Raw genomic sequence first — 21,916 nt, forward strand, 5'->3', positions numbered from 1 at the left:
AGTCTCTGGATCAGCAACACTATCACTGGTCACTGCACTAAGGAACTGCACAGGGTCTCTCTCTGCTCTAAGGAACTACACAGCTGAAGGGGCACATGGTCCTTACCTAAGGGCCTGTCCCTATGAACACCCACCCTAACCAGTTGGGAGTCAGGGCCTCAACTCTAGCCTGGGGATTTTTGGCCTAGGGCAGAAGCTCGGAGCTCTCTGCCCCCCTTCCTTCCCCCACTGTCTCCTTAGTCTGACTGACTTCCAGCACATTGCCCATACAATGTATCCACTCTCTGCAGGGGAAACTGCAGACACTATTGGCTGCCTGCAATCATCTGACTCACCTGCCTCTAAGCCTGCTGGGAGTTGTAGTCCCCTCTGGGGCTTTTCCCTATGAGGACCGCATGGGCGCCTCTCCAATGGCCGCCTACCTCTCTCCATCTGCGCCTGCGCTAGACTAATGGCCGCCGCACCACTTTCCTGCACATGCGCAACAGCTAGGGGGCCTTTCTGCCTCCCTACACTTACCTGCGCTAGGTGTAAGGGCCGCCGCGACTCCTCATACGCACCGCGTCTGCGCGAACACTGCGCCAGTCGCAACATGGCCGCCGGTACTCCTGGGGCTACACTGCGCATGCACGACTTCCCGCGCATGCGCGAACGCACGCAAGATGGCAGCACCCTGGCACTGATGTCGCCGGGAGCCCCTGCAACTGCCTGATATGGTGCAGGGGTATCCGCTACTCTGCGCAGGTGAGGAGGGCCAGAGGGAACCCAGCTACAGTGACATTTAGAAAAAGGAGTTCCTGCCCCGAATAGCTTACAATCGAATTCAATGTTACGTTGCATCACTAAGGTGGTGTGACAGGTTAGAAAGAGCTGTATCAGATAGAAATCTGCTAAAATAAATCTTTAGATGTCTGTTTTGACTCTCCGGTCTTGACCAATTTTTGAAAAATGCGCACATACAGACCTGTTCTACATTACTCTGTGTGCTACCTAGAGACGGGCGACACTGCCAAAATACGTTTGGGGAATTTCCCGAGCTTTCCATTCAAAATCCGCTCAGCGGTGTTAAATCCATCGACGGATTGTTCCATTTTCAATCCACGCGGATTAACCCAAAACCGCCATTGGATACAATCCGTTGGTGGATTCTTCAAATCTACCAGCAGATTTCGGAATTCGCGGATTGGATTGTCGGGTTAAAAAATGTAAAAAAAATGCGGAAAAGATGAATCGCCCCTTTGAGACTGAGTCACAGAAATACGGGGAGAAAAGGACCCGAGCAATCCGAGGAGGATCCAAACCCGCTAAAGAAGTTTGCCATCTCTAGTCCTACAATGCTTACTCTAGAATCGCAGAATGATTGGATGTAAATATTGCAGTTTAACAGCTTCAAAGATGAAACGAGGCACCCTGATAGCAAAGTGCACAAATGTGTGATAAGAGAGTGAGTAGTGGAGAAATAGTTGACACAAAAAGATCAGGGCATCAGCATACTCCCCAAGTGTTTTATTCCTTGCTCATAGATGTTGTATTACATACAATATGGCAAGGGTTCTCAACACCAGTCCTTAAGGCCCCCCAACAGGTCAGGTTTTAAGGGTGTCCCAGCTTCAGCACAGGTAGGCTCAGTCTTTGACCTGTGCTGAAGCAGGGACTGATTGTGCCACGTGTGCTGAAGCAGGTATATCCTGTTGGGGGGTCCTGAGGACTAGAGTTGAGAAACCCTGAAGTGTGGTTTGATGAGCGCCCTAAATACTATCTTAACTAAAGCGGCATACCTCGTTGCTCATTCCTTTTCTTGCACCACTGTCAGCGAGTTACAGTACATTAATGTAAAATAGTTTTGCTAAACAATGAGGTATCAAAAACCAAAGTCCAGCCAAGCAGATGGGGGATTGTTTCAATTTGAGGTTGTGATGATACTCAAGCATCTGTTGACACAGAGACTGACTCCCTTACAGAGAGAACAGAAGACCATACTACAGTACATTCCAAAACGAACTTCATCTGGAGAGATCTAACTGAGCCCGGTCTGCATTTATAGCACAGCATGCATTATTACTTTAATGTCTGCTGGAGATGCTCATCTGGGAATTCATCCCAAATACCATCGCATCACCACCAAATTCTTACCACCTACATGCACTGTATTTTTTCTGCCATGGAATTTTAACATTAAGCCACGTGTTATTGAGCCACATTGTCCTGTGTCTGTATTAATATGCATACAGGTACATAGAGTATGAAGTAGGGTTTGGAATTCATTATATAACACAGTGAGTGGATTCATGTATCTACAGTATGTTTCTTTGTTGCAATTCTGGCACAAAAGAAGAGCAGATCTCAAAGAAATAACAGTTGAATGAAAAGGGTAGTTCCGCAAATACAGGGCTGTTATCTTCTAAAGGTTCAGTTCGATGGCAATGTCACTGCCTTTGGGACCAGTGAATTTGGTTCAAATTCCAGTGTCAGCTCTCATTGGGAGCTAAGGCTAGTTATCCAGTCGTCCTGTGCCTCAGGCACTAAAATTAGATTAGAGCTACAGGGGAGATGGATGAGCACTACTACCATAGTAAAAAATACACACATAATAAACCTATATAATATAGGTGGTGCTCCCTGAAACCAAGGAATATATAGTAAGTGGAGAAGGGAAAGTTGTAGGTCCCATAGAGCAGGATCTACTAGGACTTCAAAAGTGGGGTACACAAGTATGCATGGAAAAGTATACATTTTATTAGAGTCTGTTTGTCTTTAAATGGCTGCTTGTTAATAGAATGTATACTTTTCTATGCATACTTGTGTGCCCCACTTTTGAAGACTTAGTAGATCCTGCCCTATGAGACCTACAACTTTCCCTTCTCCACTTTCTAAAATTAGATTGCAATCTCTATGTACAAGACTGCATACACCAGGGGTGCGCAAACTTTCTGCGCTGCACCCCCCCCTGCCTGCCAGCCCCTGTTCTCGCTCCCCCACCTTACCTAATATCCAGCGTAAAATGACGTGCAGGTCATGTCACATCACGTGACCCCACGGCGTCATTTGACTCGCATTGCCTTGGCGACACGTCACATGATCCCGCTGCGCCGAAGACAAAGTAGGAGACATTGCAGAGGCATCACGCGATCCCCAGGCATTTGAGTTAAATGTCTTGGGGAAGGGCGCGGGGCCTCTGCAACCGCCGCGCCCTCCAGAAACATCTTGCCCCCCCCTGGGGGACGCGCCCCCTACTTTGCGCACCACTGGCGTACACTATAAGAAAAATAAATATTAACCTTTTTATTAGTCTTAGAGCAAATCTCACAGTAGATCATAAAAGCAATGCTGCATGAAAACTCAGAGAAGAGTAGCACAGTAGGAAGACTTTAGCAGGGCCGCCGACTGGGAGGGACAGCCAGGACTGCTGTCCTGGGCCCGGTGTGTTAGGGGGCCTGGCCCCTGCAGCCCGCACATTGTGGGGCCTGAGATGCAGTAGGAAGGACAGAGGGGAAATCCCTTCCTCTGCAGAGCCTCCATAGATGGGCGAGGCCTTGGTCAGGGGTGGGGCCTCAAGTAGAGCAGCGCGGGGCTGGAACCGAAGCCTGAGAGACAAGCTGAGAAAGGTGAGCGGGAAGGATTAAATCACGGCGATAAATAATAGACATGAATAGGAAAAAGATAGAAAGGAAGAGAAAAACACAAAGAGAAAATAAAGTACAAGAGAGAAATACATAAAAGGGAAAAGATATGAAGGAGAGAAAAGAGAGAGAGACTTGAGGGGGAGTAACACAAGAGACATGAAGGAGAGAAAAGAGAGAGACATGAGGGGGAGAAAAAAGGGGAAGAATAGAGAGAAAGACACGAGGGGGAGATAAGAGAGAGAGAGACATGAGGGGGAGAAAAGAGAGAGAGAGAGAGAGACACAAGGGGAGAAAAGAAAGAGACACGAGGGGGAGAAAAGAGAGAAAGACATGAGAGGGAGAAAAGAGAGAGACATGAGGGGGAGAAAAGAGAGAAAGACATGAGGGGGAGAAAAGAGAGAGACATGAGGGGAAGAAAAGAGAGAGAGACATGAGGGGGAGAAAAGAGAGAGACATGAGGGGAGAAAAGAGAGAAAGACATGAGGGGAGAAAAGAGAGAAAGACATGAGGGGGAGAAAAGAGAGAAAGACATGAGGGGGAGAAAAGAGAGAAAGACATGAGGGGGAGAAAAGAGAGAGAGAGACATGAGGGGGAGAAAAGAGAGAAAGACATGAGGGGGAGAAAAGAGAGAGAGAGATAGACATGAGGGGGAGAAAAGAGAGAGAGACATGCGGGGAAAAAGGGAGAAAGGGGAAGGAAAAGAGAAAAATATGCAGGGATAAGATACATCCGATTGTTAGAGAGAGGATGACATAGGGGAAAATATATGGGGGATTAAATTAAGAGATTGGCATGTGTAAGAAAAGGGAAGAGAGATGAAAAAAGAAATGAGGGGGAAATAGGATAAATATATGAGGGGAGAACAGTGAAAGAGTGAAATGAACAGTGTAAGCAGAAAAATACATGCTGGGGGGGGAGACATGCTACGGGGAAACATGCTGGGTGTTAGGGAGAGAGAGAGACATGCTGGGTGGGAGGGAGAGAATGACATGCTGGGGAGGGGAGAGGAGAGAGATGATGTGGGGGGAGGGGAGGGGAGAGGAGAGAGATGATGTGGGGGGAGGATAGGGAGATTCTGTGGGGGGAAGGAGATAGAAAAACATGCTGGGGAGAGGAGAGAGACATGCTCGGGGGAGAGAGATACATAAAGGGGAGTGGAGAGGAAAGAGACAGGCTGGGGGGAGAGTAGAGAAAGACATGCTGGTGGGGGGGGGGGGGGTGTAGGAGAGAGAAAGAGAAACTTGAAGGCTAAAGAGAATAACACGAAAGGGAATGATAAGAGCGCAAAGGGGGAAGAGAAAGAGATTGGAGGGAACAAGGGAGAAACGAAATCAAGAAACACATTAGTGGAAGAAAAGAATAAAAAGTAAGAAGGAAAAGAATGAAAGGTGGTGGGAGAGGAGAGAGGCATGCTGGAAGGGGAAAGGAGAGAAAGACATGTGGGTGAATGAAGAGGATGGGAGTACAGAGACACAGAAGGGGACAATATAGTATTACAAAAATGGTGTGAGAGATTATGGCAGGAGTCGGCAACCGTTCTTTCCGCCCCTACTTGCGGCTCTCCTCTGTCCACAGGTGGCCACTCCCCAACTGCTGCCTCTCTCCCTCACTGTCCTGCCGTTGGCTGCAGGATGGCTCGGCCAGCGCTGGTCGGTCCTCTTGTAGCTGCGGGCATCTCCCAAGTTGCTGGCCTACCTCCTACAATGTCCCACGCCAGGCCACCGACCTCCACTACAAACATCGACCTATCCACTTTCCACATTGATCTGTCCACTGCTTTAACATCCCTAGCCTCTCTCCACACAGCCCTTTGCACCATTTCTGACCATACTAATGTAGCCATGTGTAAAATTGGTGTACATATCTCTTTCTCATGCTGACAGTAAACCTGGTAAGTATGCAGGATTGCCAGTAGTCATCATGGAGGTTTGCCCTCAAATCCTGGTGAGGTGTCATATGTCCCAAAGGAAGTGACAACATGCTTGGTGTCCACCCTTAGTGACATCAGTGATGTGCCTGTCCTGAGGTGATATAAGACACAGCACTGCCTAAAGTCAGTTCAGTTTCCTGTTGTTGTGCTGCCTCTGGTCAGTGAGAGGCACGTGAAGGTCTGCAACAGTGTTGCAGTAGTCTCATGCTAGCTGTGAGTCTGTGCAGCTCTGAGCAGAGAGACAGAGAAGCTGTTGAATCTCCCTAAGGGGAGAGGTGGAAAGCAACTCCATTAGGAGAAGGAGGAACTTTCCAGATGGAGTGCAGCAAAGGAATGAGCGGCTAAGCTGATAGCTGTGAGGGGCAGCTGGCCCATACCACCATGCAAATAAAGATGACCTTGAATAAAGACACTTCACTGTGTGAGTCTGGAATTACTCAGCAGGGGAAGGCATCACCAAGAAGGAGTTCCTCATCAGAACCATCACCTTGCGGACGCAGGGATCCTGATGAGGTGGAGGCGCTGCACTGGATATAGGTAGGACTCATGCACACTACCTCAGCTGCCTGTCTGGGTTGGCAATCCCCACACAACATCATGCGGGATACTCAGGAGTCCTGTTGCCAACAAGTGCACCACCAGACACTACACTGTAATGGGGACTGGTTAGACCACAGGGGCCAATGTGAGATTGGGTGGGTCAGGCTAGGCCAGAAAATCCGTTACACTAATAATGGATCCTTAAACCGGACCAACAACTGGAATACGTCATTAAACATCATCCGATTAAACCCTAGGCATTGATCTAACGTCAGGTCGTTTCCCCAACATGCAGCAAAATATTTATTTGGGGGACATCTGCTCCATTCCCTGTGCAGCAACTCTGGTATTAACTTATCTTAATTCATACTCCTCATGCTGACCCACAACACTTTGATGCTCCACCCCCCCCCTCTTTCTCAACTGTTTTTCACAGGGCTTCTTTCTGCTCTCTTAGACACAGGGTGAATGTATGAATCCCCACAAATCCATGTATCCAGGGGGCGATTACCTGAACAATCAGTAAATTACAGCAAACCCCTAACTTTGTTAGCACTCAGTGCATGGCCTAGCATTGCCTTTAAAGCTACCCAATGACACCTGCCCAATTTCTTGAATACCTCATCTCTTAACTAGAGATGGGCAATTTTTTTTGTGGATTTGGATCTGCCCCGGATCTCGTGGTTCCTTTGGTCTGCCGATTTCCGCCAATCAGTCTCAAAAAGGGCGATTCGTCTTTTCCAGTTTTTTTTTATCACTGAAAATTCACATTGTGGATTCCGCAATCCGTTTAGATTTAGATTCTTAAAAATCTGCCAACAGATTATATCCAATGGGTTTTTTGGATTAATCTGCACGGATTGAAGCTGGAAGAATCCGTCGAAAGATTTTATACGGCAGAACGTATTTTGAATGGAAAGCTTGGGAAATTCCGGGAAACAGATTTTGACACTTTCTCCCCTCTCTACTCCTAACCCCAGCCTGGTGCCTCCACTGCAAACGTATCACAATTCCACCCATTCCCACATTTTACAAAACATCCGTTTTAGCCCCTTGTGTACTGAAACCGGGACACTGGGGAGCCACCCGGACGTACGAAGAACGGACCCCCCATATGCAGGTCTGCCTCGTAAATAAACCCCACCTGCCTCACTGGACAGATCGCGCTACCATTCAAACTTCTACGGCAATCCCAATTCCTCTCGCCAACCTGATCTGCCTTCAACCTCCATATTAGGAAGCAGAGTTTTGCAGCCTTCAGCCCCTCAACCTATATCCTTAAACCGGAGAAAAAATAGAGGTGTATGACCCCCTAAGTTAACCAGTGCTCAGAGTATATATATCAGTCAACAACAATGATAAAAAAGCTGCTTGTCCGGATGGAGACAGGAGTAAGGGAGCTGAATGATAAATAACCCCTATTAGGGATGTTGTCTCGTTGGGACTGTGAAGGGTTGTCTGGGAGAAGTCCTAAGACCCACCCAGACCCCATACATTAGTCCCACTTCAATGTATCAAACACATCACATGGGGAAGCTCCAGCAATGAAAGAAATCACTCACTGTGTCTTTTAACTCCTCCGGTCTCTTTTCTTTGTCTGTACTTGGCGTGCTCCAGCTGATGTGAAGATACAGGAACAATCTCCTCACCGGGGAGGAGGTAGAGCAGCGGGCACTGCCGTGCAGCAATAAAGCAAAGGCTGGACTGTGCTGTGAAATTCTTTATTGATGCATGGATAAAAAAGTGGAGGGATGGCACCCCCCGCGCCTCTAACGCGTTTCTCCCACGCTCGGGCTTTCTCAAAGGTGCCATCCCTCCACTTTTTTATCCATGCATCAATAAAGAATTTCACAGCACAGTCCAGCCCTCGCTTTATTGCTTAACGGCAGTGCCCGCTGCTCTACCTCCTCCCCGGTGAGGAGATTGTTCCTATATCCTTAAACCTCCCACTCCCTTTTCAAAGAACAGATCGATTCACTAGTCTGCAAGGAATCAAAGAATGCCGAGCAGAAAGCCGCAAGGAATAACTTTGCCCCAGGTAGTACCCATACTACCTGTGAAGATCTGGTGCAGGCTCCTCCCCCATCAAACTCTGGTCACCTGATTGGCTCCAGCCTCGTTCCTGCTGGCTGTGCAGCTCTGCGCCGAGTTGGCTCTCCTTGCTATTTATGCTCAGCCTCTTCCACCAGTTGGCTGAGCATAATCCCTTGTGATGTCATGCTGGTTGCAAGCACATTTGCCTTGCCTTTGCTGACTTCTCCTACCCTTGATCTGGCTAGTGACCCCTACGGTCCATACCTCTCCAATCCTCTACCCCGGCTAGTGACCCATACAATCCATATCTCTCCAATCCTTGACCTCGGTGAGTGTCCTCTACGATCCACCACTCTTTCTGACCTGGCTACCCATGATTATGAGACTAGCCTTCCGGACTCAGCTTCGCGGCTTCAGGTTGGTGTATGCAATCCCCACCTCAGCCTTTCGGTACCGTCCTGTTTGCTGCTAGCACCCATTACACAACCCTTCCCAGAATGACAGCTGTAATCAGGACTCTCTCCTCCTTCCTCCACATCTGATGCCTCCATTCTGCCACATATCTACACAGTACAAAATATTTCATTAAATCCCTCCTACCATAGACCTTGAAGAAAAAGGATACACTTGCTGGGATTTTTTTCCATAGCATACACCAAGCACCCGCTTTCTCTCTTCCTCATCACAAACACAACTAAACTTTTGCAGGAACTGACCACCTCACTGCTGCACTGCCACCAGTCAAATGCTGTACAACCACAAATTCTCTCCATGCGTCGCAGGCCCTATCATATGGTGACCACGTTCCAGGTGCAGCATTGATTTCAGCCTTGGGGCCCCCTGCTTCCCGAGTTATAGGCTCCGGTATGGGGTGCCGGTATCTCCTGCAGTATTTAAATCCCCCAGTCACATGACACAGAGGATTTAAAATGGCAGGGATACCGACACCCATAATGTGGCCTGTATCTCGGGAAGAAGGGGGTCCCCGAGGCTGAAATCAATGCGGTTCAGCACAGGAGACCCCCTGCTACAATACTCTGCTATTACAATTTAAATAATAACACTGAGCTTTCAAAAGAACTATTACAAGGAACTTTCAAAAGAACTGTTCATCCCAAGGGCAGTACAAAGGACACGGGGGCATCCCTTAAGGTTGGAGGAAAGGAGATTTCACCATCAAGAAAGGGAAGGGTTCTTTACAATAAGGGCAGTTACAATGTGGAATTCAATACCTATGGAGACTGTGATGGCAGATACAATAGATTTGTTAAAAAAAAGGTTGGACATCTTTTTAGAAAGGAAAGGTATACAGGGATATACCAAATAAGTAGACATAGGAAGGATGTTGATCCAGGGAGAAATCGGACTCAGGAACACATTTATTTTTACCCTTACGAGTTATCATTGGATGATATTTCACTGGGGTTTTTGTTTGCCTTCCTCTGGATCAATATACTGTAAGTACGGATATAGGATAAAGTATCTGTAGTCTAAATCTAGCATACTGTAGGTTGAACTTGATGGACGTATGTCTTTTTTCAACCTCATCTACTATGTGACTATATAACTATGTAACATTTATAGTGAAGATGTTCAAAACAGTGTGTGAAATCGGAACCTTGTCTTCTTAAACCAAACTAAAAACCTTTAAGATTTTTAGAACCAGACCCCAATTTAAAGCATCATGCTTTACTATGCTATTTTTTTTACATTTTTTCTTCTTATTTTGAGCTCTTGAAAGTATGTAGATTTTCACCTTGATTCAGCCATTTATCATTGTTTTTAGAAAGCCAAGGATCAAATAGCGTCTGAGGTTTTACAGAAGGTAGGACAATGGGAAGACCATCGTAGGTGGACCAAGCGGTTCTTATCTGCCATCGAAATCTGTGTTTCCATGTTTCTTAGTTGGCTAAGTTTGCTTGAATTTTACTGGATTCCACTAAAACATTATTTTAAATAACTACACTAGAGGTGCCGTGTTTAACATTAAGTGAATAGCAGCAAAGTAGAAGTTTTAAGAAGAACGTCTACATTCTGCGTATAAACTTTGAACAGCTCCTGAAAGTATGTCTTGCTGCCCTTATTCCTGACCATGTAAAGATCAAGGAGAGCGTCTCTAATTTGACAACATTGGGAGGATTAAAGTGTAATTAGCAATTACATGTCACAGATTTTAGCAATTGAAGATCCAATAATGAACATGGAAGAAATCCATGCATGTTTCAGTTCTTTTGATCCTTCTTAGTCATGAAAATCGAGAAATGAAAGCAACCAGTAAAATAAACAATGCCCGTCGAGGCTCCTATTCAATCGACATTAAATTGCTTCCTTGTGCAAGAGAAGAGCTTCACTTCATTCAATTAAAAGATAATTGCATATTGTGAAATCTGTTTAATCGAATGGCTCAGTGAGTAAAGGCACTGGCTGAGTTCGAAGTAGAGGAGCCTGGTTCACATCATTTTGTCAGTTAATTGTAACCTTTGGTAAGTTATTTTATCTCCTGGTACCTCAAGCACCAAAAGTTAGATAGTCAGCTTTCCAGGGCAGTGACAATGCCTGTCCGTGCGAAATACTATAAGATGCTAATGCCAAATATAGACTATGAGGACATAGTATATGGCACAGCACCCCAAACCCACCTTAGCAAACCTGATACCCTCTACAATTCAATAGTCCGTTTTCTCCCCCAATGCAACTACAACACACATCACAACGAAATGCTCAAAGAACTAGATTGGTCATCACTTGAATCTAGACGCAAAGTTCATCTTTCCTGTCTTGGCTTCAAATACTTTCTGGGCAAGTTACTTGTCTATCTGAACAAGCTCCAAAAGACTTACCACACCAAAAGACTGTTTATGGTCCCAAGGCTCAACAAAGTTTCCGGACGCTTCTCCTTCTCTTACCGTGCACCTCACAACTGGAACAATCTACCGGAGACTCTCACAGCCACCACCAGTCTAAGTTCTTTCAAAACTAAAGCTGTTTTCATTTTAATCTGGTCTGTAACTATTACATACACCTATAAAATATATTATCTCTTACTGTGCATGCAATGTCTTGTACAGTATATCATGTATAACCCTGCTCACTTAATGTAACTATGTATTTGTCATCATAACTCTGTGCCCAGTACATACTTGAAAACGAGAGGTAACTCTTAATATATTACTTCCCGGTAAAACATTTTTATAAATAAAGCAAATAAAAATAAGAAATAAAAACCATTAAATAAAATATATCCTGTATAAGACAAATTGAAAATTATATATTAAGCTACAATAGTGCTAATTTGGCAATACCAAAGTCAATGGGTGATTACATACGGTACTTAGAGATGGACGACAATTTTTGGAGGATTTGGATCCGCCGGTTCCTTTAAACAATAGATTTCTGCAGATCCGTCTCAAAAATGGCAAACCGCCTTTTCCCTTAAAAAATTTCCTATCACTGACAATCCGCGCAATGCATTAATACCTGTAATTAGAACCAACACATGTAATCAATGATTCGTGGATTACGAGGTAGAGCTGAGGAGGAGGATAAATAGAGACGGAGCACCCAGGACTTCTCTTTTTTTTAATTCTCAAATTTGTAATGAAAATTATGATTTTTATTAATGGGCTCTTATAAGTGTATATGAAGATTTGCATCTCTTGAAATGGTAACCTGCTATGGGACTTTTGGTTAATCCCTGGGGACAGTCTGAAATGAGTAAGAGCTTCTTATTACTACATGTTTTTAATAATTCCTTTTGGAGCAGAATTACCATGGCTGCCCATCTGCTGGCACCACACAATGTGGGGTTAATTATCCCCTTGGCTAGCCTAAAGTTACTTACGTGATCTTACCCTCTGTTATATAATGATTCACAAACACCATACCATCACCCACATTCTTATCTTATTTTTAAAACAAGCAATTTTAGCATCATATATTAGTCCTATTTGAATGTTGAAGATCTAGAAGTAGTGGTGTCCAAACAAGTGCCGTCTGTGCTTTGCCAGGCAGGCAGTGCTACACCCATCTCTAAAATCTCTGTCAGAATTGACAATTGCCATTTGACAGCCACCCACCAATTATATAATGTCCATGTTGTATGTAAAATAATAGAAAGTCAGCATCTGCCTCAGCAACACGCTCAATAGACATGAAATTGTGTGTATGCATAGTTTTGATAACAAAAAGACCTATACAGGTCTGAGTCCTGATGTTTTATTAAAATATTTACATAATGTGATAGAGCGGTCTGTAACTCCCACTCTCCCTCCATGTCCCAGGGCACTAGACGTTTGGTATGTGGCACGGGATAACAGTTTAAAACAAGGTGTTACATTCTTTTATATAAAAAATGATGTTACTCACTGATGGTTTAATATTTAACGATGGATTCATCCGCCTGCGTTTTTTTTTTTTTAAATTTCCTGAAACGGATTAATCCACCATACTTTTTTCTTACGTTACAATGACAGATCAGAAATAAACCCAACCAGCGGAATCGATTTAAATGAATCCCCCCAGGGAATTTTTAAACCACAGAATCGATCCACATAGGGGGATTTTAACTAATCCGCATCAATTGAAGTTGGAACAACCTGTCTGTGGATTCTACCCCATGGAAAGGATGTTGAAGGGAAAGCCCTGCAAATTCCAATTAATAGATTTGGACAGGTTCGCCCATCTCTAACCATACTGTAGTGCCGAATCTGCATTTCTACTACTTAATTAATTACTCACATGAAAAGGGACCCAACCTTCTAGTCAATGTACCATGAAGGCATCTTCCATTTTTCCCGGGAAGATGTAACTTCCATTGATGTAAAATTGGGCAAGACATATTTCTGAGCAAGGAGGGAGACAGCTGCACAGCATACTGAACAGAGCCTGAGCGATCAGTAAGAAAATACATGTTCATCCAATATAGTACAGTATAACATGCACCATTGACAACTGGTATAGGATGTTGTAATATACAGTATATTAAACGCAATACCATTACCACCACTGTGGAAAGAGTCTAAATACGGTAAGTATTTGTAATATGTAGTAATAGGAACAAATCATATTTACAGTTTATGGCAGAATGAGCTTTACCAGCATGAAATGGCCAATACACTTTTGACCCCCTTTTATAGCTCAGAGCTGTGTTCGGTCAAAACATGAAGGGGTCTTTCAGTAACCTCTTAGTTTCCCATCCTGGGTGTAACAGGTGAACTGCAGTTTGGTGTCTTTTTCATAAGGAAATGTCAAAAATGCTTTGAAACATGAATATTTCCTTTAGGAGATTTAATTAGTTTACCATGTGACCTCCAACAACAGAAAACTCTCAGGGCATGTGTTTCTGGTTGGAACAGTGAACTTTTGTATAGATAAGCATGTACATATGTATATATGGATGGTGGCTCTACCCAATTCTAAGGGGAGCCTTTTTACGCACAGCTAGTGAATCAAGTTAATTAAAAGTGAGGCTGCTGAAATTTTGATATAAAGGGATATACCAGTATGTGATCTTCCTATGAAAACATTTGCAGAGTCTACATGTTCTCACCAGGAGCAGGAATAGGGGAAGAATGTGCCTTTGTTATAAACGGAGCCCAGAGCTGAGAGTGAACTTTCCATTCAAGAACCAACATACTGTATGATGTTTCATTGTTATTATTGCGTTGGGCAGATTTTAAACCTCGGCTATGAGCCTACTGGGTTTAGGATTTTGACAAAGGGCAACATTATGTTTACCTTATGTAACACCCCTATCCTCCCAACCCCCCAGCTGCAGAAGATAGGGTGGACACGTATTCAGTCTCTCCTTGCACTGCAGACAGGATTTTGACCTGCTTCAGCGTAGTGTAGCTCAGTCAGTTTTTACCTTTAGTCTCAGGGTTTCTCCAGTGGATCCAGGCCAAGGCTGTAGTGAGGAGTAGACTAAGTAGAAAGGGCGCCAGGAACTTTTAACAGGATGCTTGCTTTATTTTGTCAGCAGGATCAGCATATCACACAGCATAGACAGGGCAGGCTATCAGTATCTCTCTCATGCAGCAGTTCCCCCTTTGCCTGCAGTTCCTCCCAGGACCCAACTTAACCCTGGATAGGAGTGGAGTAGGCTCAGCCCCTGGTCCCTACTTAAACCTGGCTATAGCCCTGCTCCCTGCAGCATGGGAATCTCCGTGCCTGCACCAGGCACCTTGAACAGGTTCTCTACAGAGCTAACTATATAGGGTGTGTCCCTTATATACCCATGGGGTGTAAACCGCTCCCCCCCAATATCTGGACAAAAGTGGATGTTGCAAAGCATCACCCCACCAGTCACATGACTTACCAGAACGTTCCTAGCTTTGAGTCATGCACGCCAGACTAGCAGGTGCCTGAATATTGCAACAATATGACGCCTTTGGCACTTCTCACATGTAGGACCGTGTGAAACGGGTTTAACCCCCACACTGCCCGAGTGCTGCCATATCCTTCAAGCTAAATGGGCCTGGTTTTAGCAGGGGCTACACTTATCCCAATCTTACGTAAGCCTTTCACTGCTAGAATGGCCTCCAAACATATTGCCCTGAAATGCATTTGCAGGCCTCTTCTGCACTAAAAGGCTTGTGGGTGCTTTTGGTAATTCCCTTTACTGTTTCAAAGGTGCTAACTCTGGAACTTTCCAATTCCTAACAAGGTGTAGAGTGGATGTGCGTATATAACACTTTATTAACAGATCCAGTGAGGTTGTCTAATAACTAAACCACTTGGATGCCCAAAATACCGCACCCCTCCTCAGATCACTACTGGCCCCAATGTTCTTTATGAAGATTAACAAAACACCTGCATACTGGAAAACAAGGTACTGCAAAGGTATTGAGAATTGATGGTGAACAACAAGCATTGATTCAGCGAAATAGCCAAAGCATTTCAACTGCTATCAAAATTAAAACGGATTCTTACACTAATAGTCAAAGTCCTTTTGAAATGAAGTGTCACTCATACAGGTACTGTAAAAGATGCATTACAAAACAAAGTTAGGACATTTGACTTGAATGGAGACGAGAACAACTAGTTTAAGCTATGAGGCAAAGCTCAGAAAGACATAACACAACGAACGCCCTGCAATGTATTTAGCCTGATTTTTTTTATTTTGTATTAATAAAAAGTTTCTTGGGTGAACAATTTTTCTAAGAAAAAAAAAATCAATTTTAGGAGGGGGCGGAGGAAATGCAGTTTTCAGGGGAACCTGTGCAGAGATGGACAAAACGTTCACATGAGGCCTCAAACCAGGTGAAATTTGACCTTTGAAGTCATCAGAGCTCGCAAGCAATTCATCAAGTATTAAGCCAATGGGCATTGTCATTTTGTTAACAATTCTCTAAAATTGCTAGACTTGGTTAATGCTGACACTATAAATAAGACACACACCATGTTTCGGTCACTGGCATATATTTCTCTGGAAGTTTTTTTTAATCTGCCTACATTGTTAGATATTTGAGGCTTGGTGAAATATTTCGCAGGGTTTTGAGATTGGAGACAAAACACTTACAATTTAGCAAATGCATTTTGTGTTTAGTAGCTCCTCTAACCATATCACATTAATAACTGTCAAGCTCAACTTCTATACAAGAATACACCATGCACTCTAACCATTAATTCTATTAGAGAGATCTGCACACGTTGTCCACATTTTTATCTTACAAAAATTGAAATAGACAAAGTTAGGGCATAATATTTTTAGCAAACCATTTAGAAAAATAAAGTCTGCTATCTTAGAGATAGGCACAGGGAATTGTTTCTGTGGGTACGCGGGGATAAGCTGTATCCCCAACTTTTTCATATGGTTACTGTGTAAGCTATTAACACAGTACAGGCATACCCCGGTTTAAGGACACTCACTTTAAGTACACTTGCGAGTAAGGACATATTTTCAATAGCCCCATACCTCTGTGCCGTACGCTCGCTTCACAAGTACGGACACTTATTCTGCCATACAGACCACTGTAGTAGTGACGCGCTGATTCCCCTCGCCCAATAGGCAAACGGCAGCTCGCACATGCGCCTGTTAACATGTCCCGAATAGCAATACCGGCTCCCTACCTGTACCGAAGCATCGATAAGTGGGGAAAAGGTAGTTCTTCACTTTAAGTACATTTTCGCTTTACATACTGTACTTGCTCTGGACCCATTGCATACGTTAATGTGGGGTATGCCTGTAGATGTCTGAGCATACGAGAGCACTCACGCATGCACAGACAGCTACTGTGTTAATAGCTTCTCACAACAAGATTGTTGGAGGACCACAGTATCCCCACCTTTTTTCACAGAAAAAAAACACTGTGTAGGAGTATTCTGAATAATTGAAAAGTGAAAAGGAATAACAAACCAGAAGCAATTCTTAGACAAATTACAAAAGTAATACATAAAGAATCTCTAAGCACTAAAAACTCAATGTATTCAATAATTGGTGCTAGCAATTCCAGGTCCATCTTCACAATAAGGACTAATACTAATAAAAATAGATTATAAAAGGAACATCACTCAGACAATTTAGACACATTATTGCATCTATTCCTCTTCAGTGACAAAGAGACTGCAAACCTGGAACTAAGAATACAAGCAAGAGTTCAAGCTGACGCTATCCCAAACAGTAGTCTTGGATGCTGTCTAATGCATAGAGAGGATCGAAACTGAATTTCTTGAATGTCTTGCTGGGTTAATGCAACTGTTGTTGCTTGGAGGTTTGGCCCGCCTCCCCAGGGTTTAAAGCTCGCCCCTCCCCACTTTCCAATTAGAAGTTTTTATCATGTTCCCATGTATCACAGACCCAGTACGGTCTTTCTCCCTCCAGCAAAAAAAGAGAGGTGCATGAGAATGTTATCAGGTAGTGTTAGGACCTGCAGATTGGTCATGCCGTGACGTGGCTGCAGGCTTATAGTCCTTTGGCCAAAAGGTTTAACTAAATGACCCTTACTCATGAGCAGATAAGCACTGCAGTATTGTACTATACAGTATGTTGTGTCATTGTGTGTGTTGCTCTGGGCCTGTTGTTTGAATTTCTTGAGCTTTCCATTCAAAATCCGTTCCGCGGTGTAAAATCCATCGACAGATTGTTGCAGTTTCAATCCATGCGGAGTAATCCCAAACCGACATTGAATACAATCCGCTGGTTGATTTTAAGAATCCGTGGATCCCGGATTGGATCGTTAAAATCCACAAGCGGATTACGGAACCCATGATTGGATTCTTACTACACAATAACACACATAGTGGGTGCAATACCGTTGGCTACATCTGTACATGAGCACTTGTTTCCTTGTCATATTTAGATGACGACAAGTTGGGCAGTGTATTAACTTTGAATATTAAAAATGAGCAATACAGCATCTATTTAAAAATATACAATGGCAAAATAGAAATAATCAGATCTCACCTACAAAATGAGATGTGTGTGTGTGTTTAACCTCTTCCCAGGAAAAATGTATTCTCAATGTATGAAGAGGGAATGTAACATTTTGTTATATCCTCTTTTGTGTATTCAAAGGGAATGTAACTCAACTCAACTCACAGCTTTAACGTTCTTTCTGGCGTCCAAATCCTGTTAGATACCCAGCTCCGTCACTGCAGATTTCTAACAGGACTGATAGATACAGTCAATAGTTGTGCTTGCAGAATGCAGAAAAACAAATGGGCCTTCTCATTTGCAGGTCCATACCATGCACCGTCACTCTCCTGTAAGTGCAAGTTCCAGCACCACATGATTGCTAAGGGACAGAAACACACTCAGGTTACCTATGTGAAACCCAACAACCCCCCCCCCCCCCCCAATATCTACACCCAACCCACCCCCTCACTGTAATTGGCAAAGGGCCTATTATCCATATCTGGATAATAGCGCATTTGCGCATTAAAAATAAAATATAGCACACAGTAACTAAAAGTTGTACTTGCCCCTGCCATGATGAAGGCCATCCTCATCTTCAGTCTCCCTGGGGCAACTACCCCCACCCCCCACTTCGTCTACCCCCATCACCACAGGTACAAATGTGATCGCTTCCCTTTTTTTTTATGATGTTACATCACCTTAAAGGTATGAAAGCCAACCAATCAGGTGGAATACACTGCCTAAAGCATTTAATAACATCATTGGTGCATTTACTTTTAGTCAGTGTCATTGTAAAGCTACAGATTTACAGTGACACTTACTAAAAGTAAATGCACCAATTCCTCCCTTTAAGATGACGTCACTTCAGTAAAAAAAAAAAAATGGAAACCATCACATGGTACATCCACCACTTGGATTGGTGGATGTACCATTTTACAGTCAAATGTGATGTCACAGGCATTATCTAAGGCCTGTCACGTCTCATTTGACCCCAAGAAGACGGCGGATCAACATCTCCTGGACCGTTAATGACAAGAAAGAAGGAAAGAAAGAAGATAAGAAGAAAAGAAAGAAGATCTTCTCACCTGGGCCTCCTCTGCAAGCAACTGAGGACCGTGGACGTCTGCGCATCATGCCGATGACGATCCTTGATTCGTGGGCCAACAGTTGGTGCTGCAGTGCGTTTCGATGGATGAATCACCATCCCTGCAAAGGTGCAGTTAGAAACACTTGTATTGTATTTTATTTAATTTTTGTATTTTTTTTTTAGGATGCCCATTAATTGACAATGTGTTTATCTATTTCCCTTTTAGGGTATAGATAACCACACTGATAAGCAATGCATTTTTTGTCAAATGTCTGTTTTTATTTAATTGTAATGTATTTTATTTTGTTCATGTTTTTTTTAGGTTTCCCCTATTGTGGGAATATCTTACAACAGTGACAATCAATAGGTTTATTGCCTACGGTGTATATTGTAATGTTTATTGTGTGTATTTATTTAATCTTGAAAACAAATGGGCAGATGAGCTATTAGCCATATTTGGCTACCAGTGCTCTTGCCCATTTGTATGTGTGGTGATGGAGGGAGAGGGGGTGGGGATAAGGTGGGGATAAGGGAGAGGGTGTTTAGGCCTCCCAGGTGGGTACCGGGGGGGGGGGGTGGAGCGTTCACCCCTTAATTACCATTACCAACCGCTAAGGTAATTAAGGGGTTACTGGCCAGTAGTTAGTTTTTTTTATTTTAATGTTGTTGCCCATTGAAGATGAGGGGGACCAGGAGGCTGACGATGGGGGCGGCCTTCATCCTGACAGGAGTAAGTACAACTTTTTTTTACTATATGCTGGCTAATGTTTTATTTTTAATGTTTAATTTGTAATGGGCAACTGCACTATTATCCAGATATGGATAATAGGCCTTTTGCCCATTACAGTGTGTGTCGGGTGGGGGAGAGGGGGTTGGGGTAGAGGAGTGGGGGGTGGCTGGGTGGCTAGAGTTTTTGTTTTCAATTTCATAAACTATACAAACAAGACACGAATGCATCTCCCCAAATTGCTCACTTTGATTTCTTTCATTTTTTGAGGGGTACAGTGTCCCCTTTTGCATTGAGCTAAATGTTCCCAATAAGATCTTTTCTGCCAATCTGCAGATGTAGCAGCCGTTACTGCTCCCGCTTGTTCCTTTTAGCAGGACACACACAGTGTGCCAGCCAGAGCAGATACCATTGTCTTTCCATTAGAAGCTGGCAAAACAAATGGGCGTAACCACCTAGTTATTGCCCCCGCAGGCACACGAGCAGGTGCAATTATGCCTGCTATGTCTATATTTGTATTCCAATACTTTACTCTGCTTCTTCAAGAGACACATGTGTAGCATGCAGATATGACTAGCAGCTGGAAGCAGTGTTGACCATCCTGAAAGTTGAAATGTTGGCGTGAAGACTATTTGTTGATTTGCAGATTTAAAAATGTGCACCTTTTAATTTATTTATGTGAAGATTATTTGCCATGCTTTGCCACTACATTTACCAATATTTGCTGTTTTTGTAAAATAACGTATCTGGTAAATTTGGTATCAAAGTGCTCTTTGAAAGTGTTAGTCATTAACCCTTTGAGTGCCCCAGGATGTAGCTACTATGTCCTGGGTCTGGCACTCTGGGAATACCACAGAGAATACCAATTTGCCCAACTATCTGTTGCCCATATAAATATCTGTAGCCTGTTTCCCAAACTGAATGAACTACAGTAAGGGAATAATGCCTTATGCATGAACCAAAAGCCATCATTCTCACAGAAACATGGCTAACCCGATATAAAAATATCGCCATTCAGGGATTCTCCATTTCTAGGAAAGATAGATCAAAGAGAGGAGGGGTGTTACTTTATATTGAAAACTCCTTACAATTTACGATAAAACATTTCCCCCCAAGCCCACCCTCTTTGGAAATCTTATTTATTTATTTATTATTTATTTATTTATAAAATGTTTTACCAGGAAGTAATACATTTGGCAATATTTTCCTCCCCTTCTCTAAGCCCATTCTTATAGCTGGCATCTACCGCTCCCATAAACCCCCATTACCGCCCCTTACTGATATTACTCACTTTCTGTGATTCTCTGAATGGGAATTGTGAGCTGTTAGTTCTTGGGGATATCAACCTCTATTGACTTGACCCTAAAAAAACAACAAAAACCAGACACAACTCAATTCACTAAACCCAACTAATTTCCCAACCCACACAGACAAACCTACAGTAAATTCTCACAACCATTCCATACTAAACTGAATGCTATCCTCTAATCCCAACAGAATTCAATCCTCTGGTATCCTACAGTACCTGACATTTTCATGTAGTAGTGTTCTGTGTGAGGAAAATCAGACCACCCAAATCAAGCTCTCACTAGAACATTTAGAAACTTTAATCCACCACAGTTTCTTGCTGATCTTACCAATTGCCCTAGCTACAGAATTGACTTGATACCTGACCCCGATTCTGCACTTGATTATTTCCAAACAGAGTTCTTAAAACTCTGTGACACCTATGCTCTGCTATCGGGCCCACCTCCCATGGGTTACAACCGACTTTATTGGGCTTTACCATGTTAGGGATGCATTGTGGAACAGCTAGAGATGCAGTGGCTATTATTTTAACAAATCACAGCACCATTTTTGTGTGCGCTGCTGTACTCCACGCACATGAACGCGGCCAATCGCCCCAGGCACACGTGTTTATCGCGGTTGCTTTGTTTGAATTTCATGGATTGTGTGCAATTAAATGCAATGAAATGAATGAATTGTAACGTGTACAGTACTGTGCTATTGTGCTACTGTGTCAATTTCAGGTGTTTAAAAACCAGAACACTAAAATGCCATTTTATGCACTCGCCTGCACTCGCTTCTTAAGGCGGTACGGTTGGAAGAAATCCCGCGGCATGACATGGGTATTCCGAGGTATACACCGCGTGATTTGTTAAAATAATGGAAGCTGCATCTGTACAAAGCAACTGAAACTACCAAGAATGTTAATACAACAGATGCCTGCGGAATACATGGACAAGACAAAGAAGACACGCAAAAGCCCAATATTACTCTGACAATCTTCACCAGAATACATCAAATCCTGATAACTTCTCTGGAAGGTCAACAATATATTCCAGTCTTCTAGCCATCAACAACGATCTAATATCAAAAAGGATTTTAATACTCTGACAAATCTCACTGACATCGCAAACACATTCAATGAATAATTTTGGGGTGTTCTAATTCCCTATTAGCGAAGCGCAACCTGAACTACAAACATGTAGATCAATCTGGGAAAACCTCTATAGCTCCACCCTCCCCCAACACTGCCCACAATTTTCAATTTGTCCCAGTATCTAAAGAGAAGATTACACAAGCGCTCCTAAAACTAAAACTAAGCAGCCAATGTGGA

At 43.5% G+C, this 21,916-nt stretch overlaps 1 long non-coding RNA gene across 1 annotated transcript in view; it reads right to left on the bottom strand.

The window, feature by feature from the left end:
- Window positions 1–14,312, bottom strand: part of LOC142472242 (uncharacterized) — a 61,139-nt gene extending 46,827 nt beyond the window's left edge. Inside the window, exon 1 of the long non-coding RNA XR_012789637.1 lies at window positions 13,994–14,312. This is a non-coding gene — a long non-coding RNA (uncharacterized LOC142472242). The remainder of the gene's footprint in view (window positions 1–13,993) is intronic.
- Between the last annotated feature and the right edge of the window lie 7,604 nt (window positions 14,313–21,916).

Source organism: Ascaphus truei, chromosome 1 (assembly GCF_040206685.1).
Source record: "Ascaphus truei isolate aAscTru1 chromosome 1, aAscTru1.hap1, whole genome shotgun sequence".
Classification (NCBI taxonomy): Eukaryota; Metazoa; Chordata; class Amphibia; order Anura; family Ascaphidae; genus Ascaphus; species Ascaphus truei.